Below are 13,275 nucleotides of genomic sequence, written 5' to 3' on the forward strand. Positions count from 1 at the left end.
AGCTTTTGAAAAATAATCAATCGTGAAAGACTTTGGTGACATGAAAATGCAATGTGTCATTGAAAATATTTGAACATGATTAGCGGTATTGGAATACCTAATAAATCAATTTAAAATTAGTGTTTTCAATGGTTTCACCTCAAAAAGGACGTAACTCCAATTTTTGTCCATCTTCTCATTCAAAACTCCTCCGAGTGGTTTCAAATAACCAAACAAACCAACTTTGAACAACATGTTGATGGTTTATTTCTTCTGATAATCATGGCCAATGAAAACCCCTTTAAATATCTCAGATTTCCTTTGAATTAGTGGACTTACACATTCAAAAGGGCGTTACTTCAAAACGGGCCCTATGATTTTTTTAAATTTTGCCCAGAGATGCAGCTTAACCATAAAAAACGACTGGTGAGCACAGATTTGATGGAGATTTTTTTCTTATAATAACGGTTTTTGGGGCTGTTTGGGCACGTCAGGAGTTAATCATCAATGTTAACTTCCTTTTCCCGATCAGCCTAGATAGCCGCGTAGTGTCGGTAGCGGTTGTTTCAATTGGCTAAGAATTAACACTACGGACTGCCTGTTCCGGTGGTAAAAGTCCACCTAACAGGTGACCACTAATTCATGTGGCTTTAAGCTTACCGTGCCTAAGAATGAATGGTTAGGGGGGTCTGAATAAAACCTAACCGTAAACGGAGCCTGTGGAGAACCAGGGCGCTCTCTACAGTATTATGCCCTTCCTGTGCTACCCGGAGCAATGGTGCAGGTGACCTTGTGTTTCTGCGAGATAACCGGCTGCCCTTCTTCAGTCTCAAGCCTGAGGCTAAATAAGGGTGGGATTATTAATACGTTGTAACTTAGTTTAAATTTTCACCTCTATGGTTTCGCATTATGCGTATTACACAGTGTGTTCTGTGCTTTTCGCCTTTGGCGACTTTTAAGAGATACCGATTTGGTTTTTTTCGCTGTTGGTCTTTTTCGTTCTGGGATTGCGAAAAGCTTAAACCTGCCTAGTTTGGGTAGGATAGCTTTTTAGACCAATCTTCAGCATAAAATATCAGCGATGATCAATCTTTGTAGACTCATGCAAATGCTACAGCTCAAATGGCGCTTGTTCAAAAACCTTACTTTTGTGAACTTTTATCTAGGTAACGTTGTGGACCCAGTTTTTGCTACTTTCAGAAACATTAAATGGAAAACTCGCGTGCCATACCTTGTGCATGCGTGCTCGTAAATAGCGCTATCGTTGCTACACTCATTTCTGAGTTAACAACCAGAGAAGTATGTGCTGTCACAATTGATATTTCAGTTGGTGACCTCAATAGGAAATACGTCTTTCGTTATGAGGTGTATTTAGCACATGATGAACCAACCCCAATGGATGATTTCAAACGAGTTTTCGTTCACTGCCTATGAAAAGGCCTTCTGCTCCTTGTGGGCAGTGATGCTGATACTCATCACATCATCTGGAGCAGTTCAGCTATCAATTTGATAAGCTCCAGTCTGATAAAATGCTTAAGTAGTTCAAATCTTGGATTACTTATTTTAGGGAATCGCCCAACCTTCATGGTATCTGCTAGAGAAGAAGTGTAAGACATGATGCTCTGCTCGAACAGAATCAGTCACAAGTTGACAAATTGGCATGTATCAGATGATTAATCATTATCTGATCATCGCTACATACACTGGGAATTGGTTGTGACCAAATTCCATGGATTCTCTCCGTCTAGTCTCCCTAGTATTTTGGATGTTTCCACTTCCGGTGAGTTGGGACACAATTGTCCTTGCTTCGAGTGATCTCATAATTGCTTGTCACTTTGCTTATAAGTAAATTTTCTACACAACTCCCTTCACAGGAGAAGTGGACGTCTGGCTGTTTGTTAAGTATGTCAGATAGTCAGGCTGCTATAAAAGCTCTTGCTTCGGCCAACTCAAGGTCGAAGCTTGTTATCGCATGTCGAACTCAAATTGAGGAACTGAATTCAGTCAACTCTGTAAACCTTGTATGGGTACCTGGTCATTCTTCCATCGCTGGAAATGAATTGGCTGATGAGCTAGCTCGCGATGGAGCATCGCATGACTTCATTGGCCCTGAGCCGGCTATTCCAATTTCGAAGTGCTGGGTGAAGCTTCAGATTAATTCTAGGGCGGCAACTCAGCACAAGCAATATTGGAATAGTTTGGAGTCGTGTCGTCAAACAAAATTGTACATAACTGAGCCATCTCCAAGGGTGGCGAAGTATTTAACAAATCTGTCAAAGCAGAATTGCAGTCTTTTGGTCAGAGCGTTGACGGGCCACTGCCGACTCAACTATCACATGGCAAATATTCAGCGTGTTGACTCATTTGTGTGTGATAGTTGTGACTCCGATTATGGAACTTCGTATCACCTGATATGCAACTGTCTAGTTTTTGCGCAAATTCGATTCAAATTATTTGGTAAACATTTATTAAGTGAAACTGAATTCAGAAGGACTTTCTGTTATTCTTAACCCGCTGTGGTAATGAGCTATAGGCTCTCTTTACGCTCATGCGTTTTGCAGTGCCCTTTTTAGGGCGCTGTTCGAACCCATAGTGGTATGGAGCTACATGCTCTCAATTCGCTTATGCGATCTTCCCTCTTCAAGGGACCCCACTCCTATTTCCTCCCATCTTTCCCTTCCCTTTCCTCTCCCATCGGGTAGATGATGAAATAGGCTCAAATATGGCGATGGCACAAATCTCCCAAATGGCGGGGAACGTGCCTTTGGAGCCGGCCTTCCGATACCTGATATACCTGATACAGATTTGATGGAGATTTTTTTCTTATAATAACGGTCAGGTCTGCACCGTGATTATCTTTTAAATAAATAAATCCTCGACAAACATGTACAAAGATCACATCTGAAGTCCACCACAGATCCGGTAAGAAATTTCCACAGGACAGATCCACCAAGAATCTTGGAAAGAATCTAACAAGTAACTTTTCAACAATTCGCTAGCCAAGTTCCAAACAAATATCACAAGAGAAACAACATGAATTTTGCAAGATAGTTTCTGAAAAAAGTTCTAGGCGCATTATATAAACCCTTCCTATGAAATCGATGGTTACGGAATTTCCTTTGATTTGATATAACCTTAGGTATTTCCATAGGGTTTTACCAGAATTCCGTAAACAATTCATCAGAAACAGTCTTCTGAAAATCTCAAACCAAGAGCTATCGATTTCACCCACGTATTTCCTTTTGATCTAGACATGCAATGCATGTCATATGGGAGGTGGAATCCCTAGATTCAATTCTTGAATGATTTTCACATGGTGATAATGAATTGAGTTACCGTTGATTTTTCTTTTTTTTTTTTCAATTTATTTTCCAAGACGACTTTTGCATAGTGTCATAAAATTTGGATAAATCTGGATCGTTTATTGGAAATAATTCAATGACATTATTATTTACCATTGCCTATATCTGTCGTATCCATTTTTATTTTGGGCACAACCGAATTTGATTCGTCTCACAACTAACGGATCATTTTGATATAGTGAATGGTTAAAATAAAATCAATTTTATAAAAACAAATCATACAGCATATTGAAATATGTGGATTTCCTTTAAAATTTATTGGCACCATTGAAAAACAGTCCAAACAGATGAGCATAATTCGATTCTACCTCATTATCCCGAATTCCATCACTCCGAATACTATTTCCCCGAATTAACTATCATCTTAACATGATGATATTGATGACACTTCCCCATGATATTGGAATTCGGGGTAATGTCATTCGGGGTGATGGGTCGTTCAGAGATTTGGAATTCGGGGTAATAGCGTTCGGGCTAATGGTGGTAGAATCGCATAATTCATTTTGACTAAAAAAAATCATACAGCTGCTCATACTGCAGCGAAATCAGTCTTTCATGCCACAATCTAAGCAACCGACCGTTCCCTACGCCGAACATCACGCACACATTGATGCGCACAATGCGGACGAGGAAAAGTTTTGTATACGGTCTCATTATACGCGGTCGTTGATGGGAGTTTCTTAGAATTTCGTGAATTATGGAAGATTTGTTGTACTGTGTAATCCACACCTCGTTGTCAGCACTCATAACAATCATACTGCCATCAAGATTTACGATGTGTGGTTGGAATGATATCCTGAAGTGAAGATGTACGAAGGAATCTATATTGCAGGTTAATTAAAATATCCCTCGTAGTGGAACATTTCAAGTTTGATACGACGGGATTTAGTGCTTGTGACGAAGTAGATCGAAAACCTTTTGCACATATAATTAACAACTTCTAAGTCGTTTATTTCAGATCGTATCATGGATGGATGAGTTCTGCAACTTACCGATCTGGCATGGAATTTGTCAATATCTGCACAAATTATGCTCACTGAGATCGATATAAATTATAATTCAAAAGGGTCCCGCTTATTCAGATGATTTCAAAGTATGCTTGCTCCAATCTTGGAGTAGAAGCATGATCTTTGAAAACTGATTTATAGTAATCTATCTAGTAAATCTGCTCTTAGTTTTGAGTCAACTTTCTCTTGATATTCTTAAGTACCTCTCATGAGTCGTTTAAAAAACTCTTTGTGAATCTGAAAAGTTTCGTTCCGAGAACCTCTGAGGAGGACAATCTTTTCCTTTCCGCCAGTAGTTGTAGTATGAATCTTTGGGACATATATCTGCCAAAGATCTCATCAGAAATCTTTCCTAGGCAATCAACGAAACCGATAAAAATCTTTAGTGAGATTTGTACAGAAAACTTCAATAGATCCCACTAATTAGGTGTTCAAAGAAGCAGGGTCCGCAATGATTTGAGAAGTTTCAAGACCAGTTTTTTTCGTTCAAAATCAAGAAAATTTACACGAATATATGTTCGCTGTATTCCATTGTACAACCGAAACACAGTGAACATATTTTCATCGAATCAAATCGAAAGAAAAACTGTTTTTAAAGTTTCAATGATGACGATGATTACGATGGCACAAACTGGAACGTCGAACCAATCAGTGAAATTTTTTGAAACAAATATGTTCAATAGAGAACTATACAGGAAAAATTTAGAAGTCTTAAAAGCGATTTGTTGCCTTCCGGACAAAGCACAAAAGTTGATACGAGTAATTGGCATTGACCACTACAAGCGGTAGTCCAAATAGACGTATCTGTTAAACATTAGAAAATAGTGCGAAATTCAAGGGTGCAATACTTAAATCTACTTTTCTGATTCTTTTTATTAAGAATCTGCTCAGAAGGGTTCGAATGCTTACAAGAATGATATGAATTGCTTTTTATTTTAAATTGCTACTTGAATCCGTTTCTTTTGAACTATTTTTTTAGATTGTTAGAACATCCAATTAAGCAAGGTAAATTATTTTTTGCAATTTTTCATCGTTATAGGCTGATTTTCATCACGCCAATCTGTCATGAAACGGCCTACTTTCCTGCACTAAAGTATGCAGTACGGGAATAGTCATTACGTAACTGAAACCAGTCATTACGCAACGCTTTCTCATTACGCAACTGTTTTGAGCATCGTGTCGTTCGATTCGCTGCTTGTCCCGGGAGACTAAATTGAAAGATTTTTACGCACTATTTTTGCGTTCTTACCTACGATCTGCCTCGCTTTTGGCACGTTTGTTTACGATCGAGCTCGTTTACCACTACTGGCTCACATCATCAAGGCTAGTCGCAAACCGAACGCAACGAATTTACAATGAACACGCCTTGGTTTGGGTGCCTTCTCTTACGCGCCTTCTCTTTCTATTCGTCGAGACGAACATCACACGCTCTCACGTTGCTGACTACACGAAGCCAAACGTCCCAAAGTATCTCTTCAATCTCTCTCGACTTCAACTTTTACGTTCGCTGAACCAAACCCTCAGTCCGGCCTCCACACATCATTCGTTTTTCCATCATCCACTTTTACACACGCTGCTATCTACCAGAAGCCACCAATCGCATTCGCATTCAATCCTTTCATTCGTCGAACCAAAGCCTCAGTCCGACCTCGACTCATCGTCCGTTTCTCATCACACACTCTCACTCGCATTCAACTGATCGATCCGAAGCTTTTATCCAGCACATCTTAAGCCCCAAACACAATGTGAACGGCAGCACGGTACAACGGCAAAACGGCAAGCCCATCTTGATTTACACTATTCATGTCAAGCCCATTTTGAATCTGAAACATTGACATGTCATTCAAAACGGTGTTGCCGTTCTTGCCGTAATGCCGTTGCATTGTGTTTGACTCTTTAGTCGTCCGTTCTCGACCAGAATGTAGCCCTCTCTCACTCGGCCAACAATTCTCTCTGTGAATTCGATTAAGACGCTCATTTCACCACAACCAGGTTTCTTCCGTTTGCTATTCCCCCTATCTTATAGCCTTTTCTTACTTGCGGGCAAATTAAAATGTTCGGATGGATGTAAATGTTTGCAGTACATACAAACACAATTTTTGAATAATTTAAAAATGATTGTTTTGTATCGAGACAGGCAAATTTAAACTTTCCGGAGACGTTGTTCCTGAGGGCAGGAGATGTTTTCACGCTCAAATCTAAAAGAGATGATATCAAAAGCCCTATTATTATTTCAAGATACTCGACCCGGTAAACGTTGTAATTCCCCGTAGGCTTTGCAAATGTGTATTATTCTTTTATTCAATCTTCCCGGTGGATTTAAACAAAAATCATTGTTCACGAACACGTCGCATCCCTCATACGATGCAACAAAAAAGAATTGGTAAAATCCATTGATTCGTTCTCAAGCCATTGCGTGACATACAAATATCATTCCATTTTTTTTTATAGATAGAAGATAGATTTATTATCCACATGTTGTTGGCTCTAACAAAGGCTGGGAATAGAAAATTATACGGTTTAAAGCCAATGAGTTCGATCGTCATAGAGATTGAAAAACAGCCTCCCTAAATCCCTTAACAAATTCTGCTTGGTTTTACAAATATCTGAAATCGAAAACGTGTCAAACGTACTGCTTAAGAAAATAATGAGCAGAGATACTAAACCATGCAAGCATGCTGAATTAATTTTGTTGATTATATTGAACCATGCCTTCAAAGTTTGTACGAATAATTTACGGACACCCTGTAGTTGAGTAGTTACAATTGATATTGTAAGTATTTTATAAGTATTTTTGCAATTAAAAACCCGATTCAATTGGCAATTCGTACATATATGACTCCGCATCAATATTTATACATCAATCACGAAAAACTAGCAGCATTTTTGGTTGGTAAACGACTGGGCATAGCGTACCACTGGTACCTCACGTACCTGCAGGAATAAAATAGACCCATTTGAGTGGTCCTTAGCCTTTTGCCCAGCAACTCCTATCGCTACCTCCTCGTGGTACTATCCGGGGTACGAGTAACCTTGGGGAAGATCTGGTAACCAGGGTTGCCACATATACAGATTTATCTGTATTTTACAGATTTTCTGGAATATTTTGTGACCAAGAATCTGTATATACAGATTACAGATTTTTTGCAAATATACAGAAATATAGATTCTGTGTATAGAATTTTGCCAAAAATATACAGATTTATACAGATTTTTGAGCAAAAATAAAATATACATTTTTAAAAACTTTAAATTTTTAACTGAGATGTGACAATTTGGCATTGTAGTAACAAATGATGAACATTTCTAAGATTTTCTTGAATAATTCTTATTTCTACTTCAATTTTTAGGAATACAGATTAAATATACAGATATTTTGCTCCAGGATACAGAAATACAGATACTTCAATGAAAAAATACAGATTATTATGTGGCAACCCTGCTGGTAACCAACCCCGGTGGGAGCTTTGGTCGTATGCTGACAGGGAATGGGGGGTTTGCTTTAGCTTTTGCTTCAGCAAACCTGGAGCGTTTGTACTCCATGTCAGGGGCGGCTGATCATTGTCCCAGTGCCAGAGAAGGACTCTAAGCTAAACTGCGCACTATGGTCCTCCGAACATTTAGGGGGAATTGTCCTCCGGAAATCTAGGGGGTTGGAGTCAGGCCCTGCAAGCCAACCGTAAATAAATCAAGCAACGAATAATCAACGAGAGAATACGAACCGGGACAATCGGTGAAGACCACAGCGACTAGCGAATGAAAGCTCAGTACGTGGAACTGTAAATCTCTCAACTTTATCGGGAGTACACGCATTCTCGCCGATATGCTGAAGGACCGTGGATTCGGCATCGTAGCGTTGCAGGAAGTGTGTTGGAAGGGATTAATGGTGCGAACGTTTAGAGGTAACCATACCATTTACCAGAGCTGCGGCAACACACGCTGCTGGGAACATCTTTTATAGTGATGGGTGATATGCAGAGGTGCGTGATCGGGTGGTAGCCGATCAATGAGAGAATGTGCAAATTGAAGCTCAAAGGCCGGTTCTTCAACTTCAGCATAATAAACGTGCATAGCCCTTACTTCAGAAGCACTTATGATGATAAAGACGATTTTTACGCGCAGTTAAAACGCGAATACGGGGGACGGACCCGGTGTAGTGGTTAGAACACACGCCTATCACGCCGAGGACCTGGGATAGAATCCCATCCCCGAGATAGTCACTAAAAATTCAGTGACGACTTCCTTCGGAAAGGGAAGTAAAGCCGTTGGTCCCGAAATGAACTAGCCCAGGGCTAAAAATCTCGTTAATAAAGATAGAAAAAAAAACGCGAATACGACCGCTGCCCAAGCCACGACGTCAAGATCATCATAGGAGATTTGAACGCTCAGGTTGTCCAGGAGGAGAAGTTCAAACCGACTATTGGAAAGTTCATCGCCCACCGGCTGACGTACGAAAACGGCCCACGACTAATTGATTTCGCCACCTTCAAGAATATGGCCATTCGTAGCACCCACTTCCAGCACAACCACAGCAGACAGAATCACAAATCGACCACGTTCTGATTAATGGACGGCACTTCTCCGACATTATCGACGTCAGGACCTATCGTGGCGCTAACATCGACTTTGACCACTATCTGGTGATGATTAAACTGCGCCCAAAACTATCCGTCGTCAACAACGTACGGTACCGACGGCCGCCCCGCTACGACCTAGAGCGGCTAAAGCAATCGGATGTCGCAGCGGCATACGCGCAGCATCTCGAGGCTGCATTACCGGAAGAGGGTGAGCTGGATGAAGCCCCTCTTGAGGACTGCTGAAGAACAGTGAAAGCAGCCATCAACGATGCGGCTGAGTGCAACGTCGGGTACGTGGGACGGAATCGACGGAACGATTGGTTTGACGAGGAATGTAGACAGATTCTGGAGGAGAAGAACGCAGCGCGGGCAGTCATGCTGCAACAAGGGACCCGGCAGAACGTGGAGCGTTATAGACGGAAGTGGCAACAGCAGACCCGCCTCTTTCGGGAGAAAAAACGCCGCCTGGAGGAGAGGGAGTGTGAGGAGATGCAACAGCTGTGCCGGTCTCAACAAACACGTAAGATCATATCAGAAGCTCTACGCATCCCGCAACGGCTTCGTGCCGCGAGCCGAGATGTGCAGGGACCAAGAACGGGAGCATTTTGACAGACGAGCGTGAGGTGATCGAAAGGTGGAAGCAGCACTTCGATGAACATCTGAATGGCGCTGAGAGCACTGACAATGAAGGTCTGGACAAAGGAGGAAATGCCTTCGTCGGTACTGCGGAGGATAGAAACCAAGCAGCTCCCACTTTGAGGGAGAATAAGGATGCCATTCACCAGCTCAAGAACAATAAAGCTGCTGGTAAGGATGGTATCGGAGCTGAACTCATAAAGATGGGCTTGGAGAGACTGGTTATTTGTCTGCACTGGCTGATACGATATTATCGACTGCCTAGAGCTATGGAAAATCATGGACGAGAACAGCTTTCCCGGGAAGCTCACGAGACTGATAAGAGCGACGATGGAAGGTGTGCAAAATTGTGTGAAGATTTTAGGCGAACATTCCAGTTCGTTTGGATCCCGTCGGGAACTACGACAAGGTGATGGACTTTCGTGCCTGTTGTTCAATATTGCGCTAGAAGGTGTTATGCGGAGAGCCGGACTTAACAGCCGGGGTACGATTTTTACGAGATCCGCACAATTTGTTTGCTTCGCGGATGATATGGACATTGTCGGCTGAACAGGGGGGCAGACCTGTACACCCGCCTGAAACGCGAAGCAGCAAAGGTTGGGCTGGTGGTGAATGCGGCCATAACAAAGTACATGCTAGCTGGTGGGCGCGATCGTGACAGGGTTCGCCTAGGTAGCAGTGTTACGATAGACGGGGATACGTTCGAGGTGGTCGACGAGCTCGTCTTTCTGACGGCTGACAATAACGTTAGCCGTGATATACAGAGGCGCATCATCAGTGGGAGTCGGGCCTACTATGGCCTCCAGAAGAAGCTGCGGTCAGAAAAGATTCACGCCCGCACCAAATGTATCATGTACAAAACGCTCATAAGGCCGGTAGTCCTCTACGGGCATGAAACGTGGACGCTGCTCGAGGAGGACTTGCAAGCACTTGGAGTCTTCGAACGTCGGGTGCTTAGGACGATCTTCTGCGGTGTGCAGGAAAACGGTGAGTGGCGGCGAAAGATGAACCACGAGCTCGCCCAACTCTCCGTCTGAAACTACAGCGAAACCAGTATCCAGAAGGTGGCCAATGCTGGAAGGATAAAATGGGCAGGGCATGTTGCAAGAATGCCGGACAGCAATCCTGCAAAGGTGGTATTTGCGTCGGATCCAGTTGATACAAGAAGGCGTGGAGCGCAAGGTAATGAACCGAGGATGAAGAGATGTGGACACGAACCGAGTATTGTGGCGTGAAATTGTTGATTCAGTGTTATCTGTTTAGATGTTAACTAAATAAATAATAAATAAGTTGTCACGACCTCCTAGGGATCGGCGTTCCACCGGTTGCGAAATTCTGCTGTAGTGCGAAACATAAGTTATTTTCACTCGTACGTTTTATTCATCAACCTATTATTCTGTTATTTTCAGCTAGTCGGGTAGGTACCCACCAAGGGGCATCTTCGCTCATAATACATTATTTGGAAATGCGCCTTGCGATTGCCTTGCATGCGCATGATCATTAATCAACGCTCCAAAGAGCCGCCACTGCCGCCGCCCAAGTCGATTCGCGCACTATCGCCTCTACACCAGTGGTTCCTAAGGATTTTTCCTAATCTTTTAGAAACATGAAAAAACCATACTTGAGGCTAAAAAACTTGCTGAAAATTTCTTCTGAAACTCACCTACAACCTTGTTGGATATACCTCAAAAATCTTTCTAAAAATCTATCAAGGATTGCTACTGCAGATATCATTTGAAAATCTCACAACAAATTCTGCTGATATAATCGTGAGGATTTTGTGAATTGTTTCAGTTGAAGCAGTAAACAGTAGTTTGCCAAAGAACTTTTGATGAAGTATTTGTAGATCTCGTCAAGAATACGAATCCCAAGATTGAGCCGATAATTTAGGAGACATTTCCAATGGAGACCTCCAGGGAAAATCTAAGCCTAATTTTCAAGCTTCTACAATTTAGGCATCTTCATTTTCCTATCATGGCTTCGTAGACACCCGGAGAAGTCATCACGCCCTCAAGGGGTCCGCGAACCCCCGATTTAGGAAACCCTGCTCTTCACTATTATTGTTACCGGTTTTGAGTGATTTTTTGTTTTGTCTGCCTCCAGCATCATTTTCTCTTTAGGCTGTTCAGTTTTCCAGCGGTAAGTCTAGGCACACGCATACCGCTCATTGCTAATTTTCCACGATGGATTTGTGGTTTCAATTTCGGCTACCGACCGACCGACCGACGATTTTGATCAGGAGTAGGTGATTTGATAGCTCAATGAGATGGAAACAACTGATTCAACTTTCGCGACCTGAAAATCTTTTCGCGAGTTAAACGTAAAGAAGTGAATAAATGACTTCCTTAGCCGAGTTGTTAGAGTAAGTGGCTACAAAGCAAAGCCATGCTGAAGGTGTCTGGGTTCGATCCCCGGTCGGTCCAGGATCTTTTCGTCATGGAAATTTCCTTGACTTCCCTGGGCATGGAGTATCATCGTACCTGCCACACGATATACGAATGCGAAAACGGCAACATTGGCAATGAAAGCGCTCAGTTAATAACTGTGGAAGTGCTTATATGAACACTAAGCTGAGAAGCAGGCTCTGTCCCAGTAAGGACGTAATGCCAAGAAGAAGAAGAAAAAGATTTTAACCTCACTTTTGGATCATTTCAACATAAGTTTTGACTGATTTCCAAGTTAGAGTGAAGGTTTTGGCCATTTTTAGACCACGTTCGAGTTATTCTTTATGTTTTTGTTCGCGTAAAATTCTATATAGCAAATGGAGAATTAACTATAAGTGTGAAAGTTGTAGATTCCACTCCCACGAAGCTTCAAACCACCCAAAGGTTCAGCTAGCGGACGCCTAATGAAATTATACTTTCCGCGCACTTTTTTCTCACGTTGTTATATATATGTATGCGGTCTAAAAATTTAAAAGCAGCAAATCCGTGGCCTTCAGCAGGTGTTCGTGTTCCTTCAACCAACAAGTTAAATCGCGCCGTTTTTTCTCGCGAAAAATACTAAAAACGCGATTTGATCTCAGCTGTAGTCCGTCAGGGCAGAAGCGCCACCTTCAAAAGGAGGGAGTGAAAGCAAATTCCGACAGCTCATTGCCGCCTTTAAGTGGGCACTTCAACCTTTCCTCTCACCAATTGAATGTTAGATTCGAAAAGAGGGTGATGGTCGGGTGGTGGTCAAGTAAAAATCGTTCTTCTGAAGAAGTTCTGTTCTGCCTCCGGGGGACTGTTGATTGGTGAAGGTGCGATGTTAACTCACCTTGAGGATACCTTTTTTGCTTCTGATATTGCTGCCAGCGTGTGATGACTTTTGTAAGAAGAAAATTCGCGAAGCGTGGGTTGATGAGCAGGATCCCGTCGTGGAATTTGTGGGATGAAATGGATATTTCGTGGAATTTTTGTACCCGTTGAATTGGAAAGGGTAAAACCGCTTACCTGAAATGAAAATAAAATAATGTGGTTAAGGAATGCGACTGTTGGGTAATTATTGTTATTGTAAGTATTCAATTCAATGCCATTTATCAACCTTCCTAATGCATTAGGAAAAAGTTATACATCATGCATTGGAGGCACCAATGACTTTGAAAACGTTTTCAAAAATCCAGGAATCGTTTTTTTATATGAAAGATATGAAACCCTGAAATGGAACGACGGTTTAAATTTCATGATTTTTCATTTCGATTTACAACCCACGACCATCAGCTTGCTCTTGCTG

Source organism: Aedes aegypti, chromosome 1 (assembly GCF_002204515.2).
Source record: "Aedes aegypti strain LVP_AGWG chromosome 1, AaegL5.0 Primary Assembly, whole genome shotgun sequence".
Lineage (NCBI taxonomy): Eukaryota > Metazoa > Arthropoda > Insecta > Diptera > Culicidae > Aedes > Aedes aegypti.